Source organism: Physcomitrium patens, chromosome 1 (genome assembly GCF_059467195.1).
Source record: "Physcomitrium patens ecotype Gransden chromosome 1, ASM5946719v1, whole genome shotgun sequence".
Classification (NCBI taxonomy): Eukaryota; Viridiplantae; Streptophyta; class Bryopsida; order Funariales; family Funariaceae; genus Physcomitrium; species Physcomitrium patens.
In genome coordinates, this window is record NC_143410.1 from 17,953,617 (window position 1) to 17,968,345 (window position 14,729).

The window sequence follows — 14,729 nt, forward strand, 5'->3', positions numbered from 1 at the left end:
AACATGAAGTTTATGTTCATCTGTGTTCTTAGAATAGATCAAGATATCGTCCACATAATAGACAACAAAATCGTCTAAAAACTCTCAAAAAATATCTTTCATTAGATGTTGAAAAGTTGTCGGTGCATTTGTAAGTCCAAAAGGCATGACATTGTATTCAAAATGCCCATACCTAGTTCAAAATGTAGTCTTCTATTCGTCTCTTTTTTTAATACGTACTAGATTATATGCTTTTTATAGATCTATTTTTATATAGATCTTAGCTTAATTCAATTGATCGAGAAGTTTGGATATCAAAGGTAGAGGGTACTTATTCTTGATGGTGATCTTGTTGAGTCCTCGATAATCAATAGACATCTACAATAATCCATCTTTTTTCTTCACAAATAAGATTGGAGCTCTTTCTGGTGATTTGGAATGGCATATGAAATTCTTGGTCAGATTTTCTTCAGTATATTCTATGAGTTCAGCCAATTTATTTTGTGATAAACTATAGATTAGTCCAAATGGCGGTTGTGCTCCTTCTTGAAGATCAATTGAGTAGTCATAGGGATGATGTTTTGGAAGAATATCCACATTCTTCTTTTCAAATACATCTTGAAATTTTTAATATTGGCTGAAAATGCCACTTGAAGTCTTTGCATCATTAAAAATAGATGTGGCATAAATGACAGAAGATGATCCTTCTTTTGCAACATGCAAGAAAGCTCTCACACCTACAAACATAGGTTTAATTATACTAGACTTATGACTTTTTATTGGATTAATTTTATTCTTAATTATACTTTTAGAGAATTCAAAGATACGAGAAATCCAATCTATACAAGGATTATACTTTTCTAACCATGATAAATCTAAAATGATTGGATTAGAAGAAGATCTAATTATATTAAAGATTGCACAACTATTATAACCATTTATTGCTATATCTATAGTAAGTATTTTATGAGTAACATCTCTAGAAGACAACAGATGACCATCTATGACTTCTACATGAACAAGTTTGGTTTTTTGTACTAACGATATTTTATAACTTTTAACAAATTCTACATCTAAGAAATAAGCTGAGGCTCTTGAATCTGTCAAGGCAGAGGTTTTATAATTATTAGCCCTAAACGTACATCTATTATAAAACAAGGAGAGGGTTTTGAGAAGAAGATAGGACCTTCATTTAAAATTATATAAGATTTCAGCCGCACGGTTCCTATTGTAGCTGGATAAATTTATTTTTTGACACATTGTCTTCTTTGATAAATGTGCTCCTCATTTTGTAATTTCATTGCTTTTTTGAAAAATATTGAGCAATGTGTTTAGGTTCTCCATAATATAAGCACAATCCTTCTTGATGGTGACGAGTCTTTTCTTACTCGATAAGAGGTTTAAAATGTACCGCATCAATTTACATATCTTCTACTTTTGAATGTATGTATTGAGGAGATGTTGGTATTGCCATCAAATTGTAGTAACATTGAGGCCCATTTGTACGACTCTCATATCAAAATTTAAAAAATCAATTGTCACATTTCACAACAAAGTCAATTGCTTGACTCAATGTTTGAGGATCAAGTAAATCAAGCATCAATTTCTTTACTTCATATTGTAATCTATAGAAAAATTGGCTAATAAGTGCAACATCATCCTACTTGATATCAGTTGCAAGTTGTCAAAACTGTGAAGCATATAAAGTTACAGATCAATTATCTTGTTGTAAAATACAGATCTTCTTGGTTGCAATATGAGTTGCATCATGTTTTCCGTACATGAATCAAAATTTTGCCAAAAATACCTCTATATTATTCAATATTGTATCTTTTCATTCAAGAAAAGATGAAAACTATGATAGTATTGAAGTGGAAAGAAGTTTATCAATGAATCTAACTTATGATCTTGGAGTTGGATAGCTTTAAGATTGAAGTTCAATCACAAGTTGTACTTAATTGATAAATCCATTAAATTTGGATCTTGTACCATCTAACTTCTTGGGCAAAGTAACTCTTGGTTCTCTAATACTTGAAAGATGTTCTACTATGGGTGGAGGGACATGATTTGGTGTAGATGTTGAAGCAGCTCTAATCATCTCTATATCCTCACTTCTTGCCATTCTTGTTGATTCTTGTGGTGGTAAGCTAAAATGGTGCATTGCAAGCATCAACTCCTTCAATTGCTCTTGCATTTGTGTCATTGCACTCTTCATTTCAACAAGCTCTGCTATAATAACACTCAGAAAAATATCTAATACTACTCAAGACAAGTAGAAGAAAAGACTTGAGGACAAAGAAAATACTAAGAACAATATCAATTTAAAAGAGAGTAATCCGTAACTTCTAATATGATTATGTCTTATCATGAGAAAGGCATAATCCACTTTTAATCAAGACAAGATAAAGCTCTGATATTATAAATATACTCTTCTTAATCTATCAAAGACATGAATTAAAAGATGATGCATAAACCAATGAAATCCGTGTCAAAGAAAGAATGAAAAAATAGAAATAAGGAAGTACATATATTTAAAAGAAACTGGAATGGCTTATTGCCAAAAGACAAAGAAACTTGAGACTCTTGAAACTACACTAGAAGCAAGAAAAGAGTTGACAAAAGTGAAGAGGGCTTCACTCTTGTCTTTATATATACTATCTAAATAGGAGCCACATGGCAATGTTCTATAAGACCTTTAATATGTATTGACTTTGTAGGACACATACCTTGACTTACAAGTGAAGCTTTTCTATGTGTGGACCACATAGTTAGCTTGGTCTTCAAACTAACAATATGTGTGGTACATGGCCAACTTCTTGACTACTTTTTTAATCCAAAAAGTCAATTATAGACACCTATAAAGTCAAAACAACATCTATGAAGCTTCTAAAAAGTTTTTATAGAAGTTATTATAGAATTAACTTATTTTTATCTATTTCTATCTATTTATACAAGTAATTATTGGCTTACATGTGTATGTCCATGACAGATGTTTATTAGAAGAGTCTCCTATTAGGTATGCACAAACACGCTTTACCACTTAAATTAAGAATTGAATCTTGTGGTTCCAAATAATGAACTACTTACCCTACTTTTCAATCTTGCATGTTCCAACAACAAGATTTTAGTTAATATCTAGATGCAATTCATGTTCAAGAAGCTTGAGGCTACCATTTCTACAAGTCACTTGGTGGTGCTTTGATTAGACTATCCTTGGAAGTAAGTAAAGATAAAAACTTTGAAATAGCTTTAATCATGATCACAATTCAGCAAAACAATCTCAAAGAAAAATTATCTAATTTGATGATGATGATGATGCTTGATGCTTATAATATAATGTGCAATAAAAAAATAATTTTATGAGTGAAAAAAAGTTGAGAGAAGAGGTAGAGTTGGCGAAGAGCATTGAGTACCATATAGGAACATGGTAATAGCAACAACTGATGGCATTGTCTTCGTCAAATTTCAATGGTCTTCATAGAAGAAGAGGAAGAGATTCAAATTTATTTTCAATGTAATTTCAAATATGTGTACAACAAATTGTTAAGTTTGTTGTTGTAGTTGCAAGGATTTTTTGTCTCAAAGACTTGTATTTGCAATAGATTCAAATAGTATAGAGTCTCTTAAACTCTTTATTCAAAGTTTTTTTGACTTCTTACTACAAAAAAACTCGTGTGCAAGAGGTCCAGGTGTGAACTCTTCTAAGCTCAAAAAAATATTATACTTAAAGAAGTTCAAGAACATAGGTAGTTGATTTTCACAAATCTTGATTAAATCAATTTTTAAGACAATCCAAACCAGTTGCTTTGCTCTGCTTTCATCTTAACTATTTGATTTCATTGCAAAGTATTATTGACTAATCAAAGCACCTTCTTATTGGAATGGAAGAATAAAAAAAAGAGATCAAGAGGTCTAGACAAAAAATCCGGGCTACAAAGAAAGGGAATAAGGTTAAGTGGGATAGATTTAACAAAAATTTGAGTCACTTTAATATTTTCTTAAAAAAATAAAAAAATTATTTATAAATAAAGTACATTTTTTTCTTATTTTTTTAAACATATCAAATATTAATTTAAAAATTACAAATAATATTAAATTTCTTATAAAATTTATGGAATTATTTAATCTTAATTTAATTTTTTAAATTTTATTAGAAATAACATATTCTAATAAAAGATACTTTAAAATTATGTAAAATATATATTTGTATACAGTATAATTTTTAAAAAATATTACATCTTTAAGTATTTTTTATATAGTTAATACATAATATATGAATCTTTTTTATATTATCAATTGATAAAAATATCATTTAAATAGAATTATTTTATAAAAAAATTTAAAAATCAATTATTTTTTGAAATAATTTAAAAATATGCAAGATCAAATGTTCATATATTAGATTTAAATTATATATATTTATTTTTAAAATAAATTTAATCTAATTCTTTTCTATTATGTATCCTATATTGTATACTTAATCTACATCTATTTTGGTATAAATTTTAATCAAATTTAAATTATAAAAAATGATAAAATTAATCAAATACTAAGTAACATAAAGTAATACTATAGATTAATAATCTTATATTATTGCATCTACATATAACCTTTTAAAAATGATAACTTCAAAAAATAAAAGTCAAAAATCCATAACTTTTACAAATGTTTTGTTAGATTCAAAACTTTCAATTTATTTTATACATGCAAATTTTGTTAAAAAATATAAAATACTCTTAGTTAAGAAAATTAAGCTTTTGTATGTAGGAGTCATTGATGGTTGTACATAAGGCACACATATGAAAAGTTTGTTGTGCAAATTAGATAGGTTGTCATATTATAATACAACTATATCATGAAAATATAATCAAAAATAAAATTTTAATTAATATCTAATTATCTTGGTCCAATAATAATTCAAGATATTTAAACATGGCTTTTATAAAAGCCTCTTAGTTTATTTTCTTGTCTTAATAGTTAATAATTAAAGGTTGGTTAGTAATTTTACCTTCTAGGCTGTAGAGTTTCTTTTATTGCTTTAGAAAGATCATAAATTTATAAAATTAGATTAGAAGAAATAAATAATTAGCATGGTTGATACTAAGATTAATTTAAGGATAAGGTTGGGCTAAAAAATCTCTAATATAGATTAGATTGATACCTAGGGATGGACCGTTTGTAAGACAAGATCGAAATTAGACCTCTAGCCACTAAAATGACGACCTAGGACAAAATAAGGAGGCATTTGAAGATTAGCTGTTAAAATTGAAGAGTTAATTTAGAGCTTATTTTAAAGATGTAAAGATTTTTTTCATAGAATTTGGTTTGAATTTGAAATTGTTGTTCAAAGTTAGGATTTGTATTGGAAACTTTGGATTTATGTAATATAATTAGAGCTCGCACTCTTGGCTAATTTGTAAAATTGGTTTCACATCTATAGTTCAAAATTTGAAATTGCTTGGTTAATTAGGTTTACTAAGTTTATGTAAAAATTTGTAATAATTTGATAGTGCAATTGAAAGATATCTAGATTTTGATACAATAAGGTATCAGAAGTTGGTAGTTTGAGGTTGCATAGGACTTCTACAATATCTCAAGTTCTATTAGTCAAATCAAGATTAAATTTGGTATAGTATTAAAAGACTCAAAGATCAAGCTACAAATCAATTTTGAATTGAAGTTAAAAATTAGAAAAGGAAAAATCACTATTGGAAAATTTGCATTAATTTTCAAGTTGATGACAAAGTAACATTAGTGTGGTTTTAGGGCGTTTTTTCATGATTTGTATATTAGATTGAAGTGAGTTATTTAGAATACATAAAAGACTTACAGTGGCATTGGTGTGAAAATTTTTGCTCTAAGTGAATGGTTAGATTAGAAGCTATAGCTTATTAAAGCTTGCTGATTAGAGTTAAGGTTTCCAAAAAAAATTCAAAATTACCTAATTATGAAAGTAATAAGGCAATTGGAGTTTATATATAGTTGAGATTATTAAAAAGAATATTTTTGAGCACTTTGTATTGGATTTAAGTACTTTTGAATTAAAATTAAAATTACATTCTTCTTATTAGGGTGAAACATATTAAGATTCTTGGATACTAGAAAAACATAATCCCACCTTCCACAACAAGATGCTCGATGAACTTTTAAACTCGATGACAAGTAATACGACAATATTTCTTAAAATTTTGACATATGTTAGAGGCTCTATAGAGTAGTGTTGTGTAACTTGTAGTTAGATTATATATATAGGGGCAAGTATGAAACCATCTTTATTTTTGTTAATTTCTTTTTTACTTCTAGTATTGTTTTAAGAGCCTCTAATTTTATTATCTTTCTAGCTATTCTAGTTTCTTTATAAATATATATATATAGATATAGATATAGATATATAGATATATATTTACTTTTTTTTCATTTTTTTTTAAAAAATAATTTATTTATTTATTTATACACTTTGAAGTCTTGTCTTTGATAGATTGACAAGAATATATTTAAAATATCAAATTTTTATATTTTTTTAATTAAAAGTAGATTATTCCTTTTTCTTGATAAGACATAAGTACATTAAAATTTATAGAATATCCACTTTTAAATGAATATTTTTTTGGAAGTTTTTTTGTTTTTAAGTCCTCTCTATTAATTGTCTTAAGTGATATAAGATTTTTTTTTAATGCATTATCATAGCAAAGATTATTACAGTATAGAGTATAATGGCACAAATATAAGAGCAAAAAAAATATTAATGCTTGTGATGCATCAAATCAATTTAATACTATAAAGAACAATAAGATTGGCAAGAAGTGAAAAAATAGAGATAATTGGAGCTACTTCAATATCTACACCAAATCATATTACTTTTCTTACAGTAGAATATCATTCAAGCAATAAAGAACCAAAAATTGGTTTACTTGAAAAATTGAGCAGCATAAGATTAAAGCTTTAAGGATTCATCAATTTAGTATAGTTAGTAATTGAACTTCAACCTTGAAGCTATTTACTTCGAAGATTACAAAATAGATTCATTAAAATACTACTTTTATATTTTACTTTATTATGATTTTTATCTATTTTGAATAATATGATCTAATAATGGATAATTTAGATGCCTTTGTAGCAAAGCTTCAATTGATGTATAAAAAATATGATGCAATTCATATTGCAATCAATAAGATTTGTGATTTATAATAAAATAATTGATCAATAATGTTAGATGCTTTAAAATTTTAAAAAATTATATCTAATAACAAGTAAAATGATGTTTCATTTATTAACCAATTTTTTCTAAAAGTTAAAATATAAGATAAAAAAAATCAATGTTCAATTTATTTAATTTTTAGACATTGAGTTAAAAAATTGACCTTATTATAAAGTTTGATAATTACTTTTTTGAATTTTTCACGTAAGATTTGTATAAATAAGCTTCAATATTTTTACAATTCAATGGCAACACCAATGTATCTTCAATCCATACATTCAAAAGTATAAGACAAGTAAATTAATGCAATACATTTTAAACCTCTTACATATCAAAAAAAATACTTATTTTTATTAAAAAAGATTATACTTATATTATCAAGAACCTAATTACATTACCTTATATTATCTAAAAAAGTAATATAACTATAAAATAAAAAATATGGCTATTAAATAAGATAATATATTAATACTGATATATATATATATATATATATATATATATATATATATATATAAAATATACAGCTATAATAAGGACTATGTGGCTAGAACCTTATACAATGCCTAAAGAGGTCTTATTTTTTCCAAAAAACCTTCTCTTCGTTTTATAATAGATATTTTTTTACGACCTAAAAATAAAAAGCCTTTATCTTGCTAAATTTTGGAGCTTGAGCTTGTGTTTTGAATAAAGAGATTGTTGAAAGTTATAACATATTTTTAATAAAGAAAATTAAATCTATATGTGTAGAAGTCATAGATGGTCATGTGTTATTTTTTGGAAATGTAATCCATAAAACCCTTTTTATTGAAGTAGCAAAAAATGGTCATAGTAAATTAGAAATATTTAATATAAATAGATTTCTTTTTAATTTAGGCATTTTAGGTTTATGGTGGCTAAAAAAGTATAATCCTTGGATAGATTGGAATTCTTATAGTCTTGAATTTTTTTAAAGTATAACTAAGAATTCTATTAAATAAATAAAAATTTATAGCTCTAATACAAGCAAATTCTTATTGATAGGTACACGTGTTTTTATGCATGCTATTAAAAAAATGTCTCCTTTTGTTATTTATGCCATACCTAGTTTTAATAATAGAAAGACTATAAATAGAATTTCAAATCAATATTAATATTATTAAGATATTTTTAAATATATATATTATTTTAAAGTATTATTCCTATAATTACTTAATTAATCTTTAAAAAAGAACTCAACCACTATTTGGACCAATCTATAGCTTATTACAAAAAAAATTGGCTATATTCAAGGAATATATTGAAAAGAACTTAGCTAATAATTCTATACACCATTCAAAATCTTTGGCAAAAGATCCTATTTTTTGTGAAGAAAAAAGATAAATCACTATAAATGTATATAGATTATTAAGAATTCAATAAGATAACCAACAAGAATAGATATCATCTATCTTTGATATTTAAACTTCTTTATTTATTGAATCAAGCCAAGATCTATAAAAAAATAGATCTATGAAGAGCATACAACTTGATACACATCAAAAAAAGAAATGAATGAAAGATTGCATTTTGAACCAAGAATGAATATTTTGAATATAATGTCATGCCTTTTGGACTCACAAATACACTAGCTGCTTTTCAACATCTTATAAATGATACTTTTTAATAGTTTCTAGATGATTTTGTTGTTTGTTATGTAAATGACATTATAATCTACTATAATAACATAAAAGAGTATAAACTTCATGTTTATTATATGTTACAAAAATTTAGAGAATCTATTTTAAGATAAAAAGTATAAATTTTATATTATTTAAGTTGATTTTTTAAAATATATTATTTCAAATGATGGTCTTATAGTAGATTCAAAAAAGTTCAAACTTTCATTAATAAAAATATTCCAAAGTCAATAAGAAATATTCAATGTTTTTTGGGATTTATTAATTATTATTGGATCTTTATCAAAAAAAATCTTGAATTATAGCTTTACTTATATATTTCACTTGCAAAAATAAACTTGAGTGGTATAAAGAAGCTAAAACATCATTTGAAGCTTTGAAGTCAATTTTCACTTCTACACTAATCTTGTATAGTGTCAAGTTCTCTAAGGTATTTTTTTATGAAAAAAATGCATTGGATTTTTCTTTAGATGTGATATCATTATAAATAGGAGTATATGACAAACTTCATGTACTTATTTTTAATTCAAGAAAGTTTTTAGCAACCCAAATCATCTAAAAGATCTATGAAAATAAACTTTTTGCAATTATAGATTCATTTTAAGAATAGTACTATTATCTAGAAGGCGATTTAAATTAAATCATTATGTATACAAAATACAAGAACTTCAAGTATTTTATATGAAGATTTATTTTAAATTATTGCTAAGTCTGTTAAGGTATGTCTTTGTCAAGATTTGAATTCAAGATTATGAATTGGCTAAAAAAACAATAAGTTTTGTTAGATGACTTTTTAAAATATTCTTATCTTATACTAAAAGATGACAATGTAGCTTTTAATTAACACCAAATAATTTTCTTAAAGCCAAAATAATTTCATCTTTAAGCAATAAAATCAATATTGATTGTTGATTCAATTTTTTTTAAGTAAGTTAAATTAAAAAAGTCCCAAAATCTTTTTTTTTTTTTGATATTTAAAATAATTCATTCAAATCTCATGTTATTTTAAATTTTGAATTTAAAAATAATCTATTTTATTTAAAAGGACGCTCATATATTTCAAAAGGTGAAGCACAACTATATGCTCTTTAACATCATCATAACTTTCTAATTGCATGACATTTTAAATATAATAAGTGCTTGGAATTAATTTCAAAATATTTTCAGTAGCTTCAAATGTAAAAGGCAATTAAAATCTTTATATAATCATGTGATGTTTATTTAAGATTAAAAACTCCTTGATATTGACCTCATAGACTTTTTCAATTAGTACCTATATTGGAACAATTATAGTCTTTTATTACTATAGATTTTATCACAAATCTTTTAGTTTTAAGTTCTTACAATTCTATATTTGTAATAGTAGATTGTGTCACTAAGATGGCATATTTTATAGTATATACAAAATCTATCACAAATAAAAAACAACTATTTTTTTTTAATAATATTTATTGCTATTATAGATTACTAATGAATATTATATACAATAAAAAGATCCTATTTGTATTGAGATTTAGAAAAATTATTTTTAAAATTATGAAGATAGATATAAAATTATCTTTGGCTTTTTATCTTTAAATTAATAAAAAAATAAATAAAAAATAAAAAAATAGAATAGAAGAATCAAGTTATGAATTAGTATCTAAGATGTACTATTAATTACCATCAAGATGATTGGACAATTTTTTTATCATTGAAAAAGTTATCTTATAATAACATGGTATATTCTTCTACTTAATAAATACTTTTTTCTGCTAATTATGATTAACATCCACAACTTGATATTTTTGACTTGTCAAACTTTAATAATCCTATAGTAAAATATTTAGTAAATTCTTTACTAGAGCTACATACAACAAAGAAGGCATAATTATAGGAAGCTTGAAAAGAACAAAAATTCAATGCAAATTCCTATTACAAAGAACAAACCTCAATTCCATATTAGTAATAAAATATGGTTACTTTATTATAATATCAAGACTAGTCACTATTGTGATAAGTTGGATTATAATAGACTTAGACTATTTTTTATTTTTAAACAAATAAATCTAATTGCTTGTCAATTATATGTAGTGAAGTCTATGGAGATCCATCACATATTCCACATATCACTTTTTGAATTATACAAAACAATAGATATATTGAGAAGAAGACAAATGCCACATCTTTTTTTAAAAGTGGATAATTATTAAGAATTTGAGATCAAAGAAGTCTTAGATTCAAGGTGGTACTAAAATAGATTAGAACATCTTGTATATTGGCTCAAATGTGATATTAATGAATGTATATGGAAGATAGCAAAGAATCTTATAAATGTAGCAGGAAAAGTAGATGCTTGTCAATACCTTTGTTGTCTTTAGACTTTTCTTAAGAATCTCTAATTTTCTTGTTTTTGGAAATAGTCACTCTATTTTAATATTATATCATCATTGAGTTAATATTTATTCCTTTTTAGTAACACAAGAATGTGTTGACCTTTCGATTCTTTGTTATTCATATCCTTGATACAATATAACCTTCATTACAACAAAATATAATATAAATATTTTTTTGGGATCTTAAATAATAGTGGATTTTAAATATATATATATATATATATATATGTGGTTTAAATAAAATTTTGATATTTTTATTTTTAATTGTGTTTTGAATATATTAATTTAAATATAATATGATATATATTATGTATATTTTAAAACTCTAAAATATATAAAAACATATACATACATATATATATATATATATATAATAAAACTATATTATAAAAAATACATTAATAATAAAATATGTAAAATATGGAAGATTATGGTACAATATGATTTTATCCTTTGCAAGTTAAATAAAAAAAATTGAGCACAATCAAGAAGAAGAAGCCGAAGAAAAAAAAAAACAAAACAAAACAAAACAAACAAACAAACAAAAACAACAACAACAACAACAACAACAACAAATATGGAATTATAGGAATTGCAACATAATTTATGGAATTATAGGAATATGGAATTATAGGAATATGGAATTATAGGAATTGCAACACAAACCGTAACATTAAAGTTCAATTTCAACTTGTAAGAACTTTTATTATTCTGAAAAGAAAATAATTTTTCTCTGTAAAAATGAGAGTAGAACAAAATGAGAAAATAATAATAACATAAGAACAACAAAAAAAGGCAGAAAATAAACCAAATACGAAAATAATAAATAAAAAAATTGCATGTCTTCTATTAATGTATATTAGTCCACCATCAAAAGAATAAATCGTGAAGTTCTTGAAGAATAGTGTGACGGATTTTCGTCGTCATTTTGTTTCGAATTTGCTTAGTTTTTGCTTTTTTTCTTTTTCTGTTCTTCTTCTTCATGGCCTGAAATTCGAGGATGCATGTCACCGTTGCAAGGTGAATATCGACGCTGAGAGCGCTTGTGTGTGGCAGGATTGCAGGCATGCAATGCACATGTTTACAAATGCCATTGTCTACAAAAGGGCAAAGCCTGGCTTCGTCACTAGGTTTCCACAAGCTGGGCACCGTCGAATTCCCTTCTCCCTGCCCTCGCAGCTGCTTGTGGGTCATACTCTAGGCTTTGGTCGAGGTTTTGAAGATCTGCAGCCTGGAGGAATTACTACGATTGGCTGTATCACTTGCATCGCGAACTGCTTTTCTTTGTTACCTATTGCCTCCGAGTTTCAATCTTTCTACCTCGCAGACATGCAGGACTGGTTCCGTTTGAAAGTGACCATGCGACCACTCTCATGATCGTCACGCGAGACACGTATTGTCAAATCACAGGACAAGCTTAACAGACTTCACAAGTTGTGACAACGATGAGCCAGGGTCGCAAATGACCTGAACCATTTTTTGAATGTATTTTTATTTATACCATGGCGCATCTGAACGATGAAGTTTAGAAACGTGGTTTTCTTTCACGAATCTTAATGTTGTGATAATATTCTCTGTGGGTAGAGTTTGAATCGTTCATTGAGTCACGTGCAGCATCCAAAATGTAAACTTCTTCCTGGACTCATTGAGAAGGAAAGAACATGCAGTAGATCAGTGCTACAGCATTCGCTGGTTCAAGAAACAGTGAGATGTCCAAAGCAGTTAGGTCGTTGCAGCTAGCGCGTGGCGTCTGCAGGTGCCTTGGTCGAGGCTGCATCGTATGTGTGGCTAGTTTTACATGGAATCGCCTGCACGTTTACAGCCCTGTAGTACATGAATGTGCCAATACCGGTTAAAACTGCTGCCCCAGCTAGAGCGGCAGGATAGCGGCCAGCCTTGCTGAAGCTTATACCTCCTTGCTGGTGCTGTGTGACCCTCGAACTTGCTGACGACTTCGTTGCATCCACTGGACTGCACATCTTGAGATCCTCGGCCGACATCTTCGTCGTGTAAAACATTTTCTTGGAATCCTGATCCATCCCCGGGTCACTTCCCTAATAACCAACTCTCACTCGCACAATCGTCCTCCCTGAAACCACCTGCACGTACTCATTTAATCCCAAATTGCACGAAATCTCCACACCAAAATGACGATGCAGACCTTAAATCATTCGCCCTGACATCACAAAGAAAATAACCCAAAAAAAAAGGAAAAAAAAAAAAAAAAGCACTGTCGTCGGCTTGACCAACATAACAGAATCGGGGAACTGATTTTGGCGACGAACAAATGTATGACGAGCCTGTATGTTCATCAGATCAAACACGCCCAGAAACCGTATCCCCACAATGGGTGCCCCCTGCATGTGCATGCCCTCGAAACGTTTCCTTCACGCGAATGCTCATCTTGCTGTGGCCGTTGGGTAGCAAACCCATGGATCATCTCAACCTGCGAAGTGTTGCTCATCGGATCGAGCTACATGTAGACCCAATATTCATTGGCAGAATGGAGACTCTTCCGAAAAGGACCCCTCGTTTTAGGGATTGGCGGTGCACAATCTCGTACTGAGACCGCGGATCACTGTGTGAAGTACTCAACGTGGTTTACGTCAACAATTTCGCTTGAACGCATTACCGTTAGTGGCTCACTTTCAGTTGTGCGAAGTAGAAGAGAGATTGCAGACGTTCCATGTGACCTGGATTGCAATTGCGAAATCAGGAGTTGAGGAGTAGAACAACAATTCTCTCGCCGTGCACTTAGGACTCCAGCATCAAGCAGGGGTCGCAGCGCTTGGTGTAGAATCGAACTCCCCACGTCCCTCCCTCCCTCACACACTTCCACTCACACACTTCCACTTTGGGTGTGGCCCAAACCAGGTCTCGAATGAGGTCCATCTAAGTGTGGTAATGACGGGTTATCTGGATTTGAACCGGTGTATGACATACCGGGTATTTTATCCAGAGATATGTGTGTGTGTGTGTGTATATATATATATATATATTCATGGCCTATCTACCTATGGGCATCTTAAATATCTGAATTAAGCCCAAACCCTAAAGATTGCTTTAAAGTCGTCAAATCCTTTCTTAGTTTTTTTTTGTTTTACTAGTAAAATACACATAGTTAATTGTATAGATAAATTATAAATTATATTACCTCAATAAGATTTATGCTAATACAATCAAATCAAAGTAACTAATAACATAAAAATAAAAGGTATAAATTCAGACAATTTTTATATATATATGTATAGTAAAAACAATGATTTGAAAGTTGATATATTTAAATAAGTTTATATTCAAACCCCTAAAACCTCGGCTTACACACACAGTTCAGTGCACTTATCCACGCACTCCACATATAGACTCCTTTTTATAAACTAAATTTACAAAGTAAAGAAATATTTTTCTATTCTCACAGCTAAACGAATTGGAACTCATTATTGCTCTACTTCAAAGGATTTACACACGGGAAAAAAACGCAAAGGAAGCGAAGAAAAAAACATGGAATCATACACACAT

At 27.9% G+C, this 14,729-nt stretch overlaps 1 long non-coding RNA gene across 1 annotated transcript; it reads right to left on the reverse strand.

Moving 5' to 3' along the window:
* Positions 1–12,746: 12,746 nt before the first annotated feature.
* Positions 12,747–13,590, reverse strand: LOC112281459 (uncharacterized). The gene is made up of 2 exons (XR_016504176.1): positions 13,457–13,590; positions 12,747–13,309 (listed from the first exon to the last, which is right to left on the reverse strand). It is a non-coding gene; the product is annotated as an uncharacterized LOC112281459 (long non-coding RNA).
* Between the last annotated feature and the right edge of the window lie 1,139 nt (positions 13,591–14,729).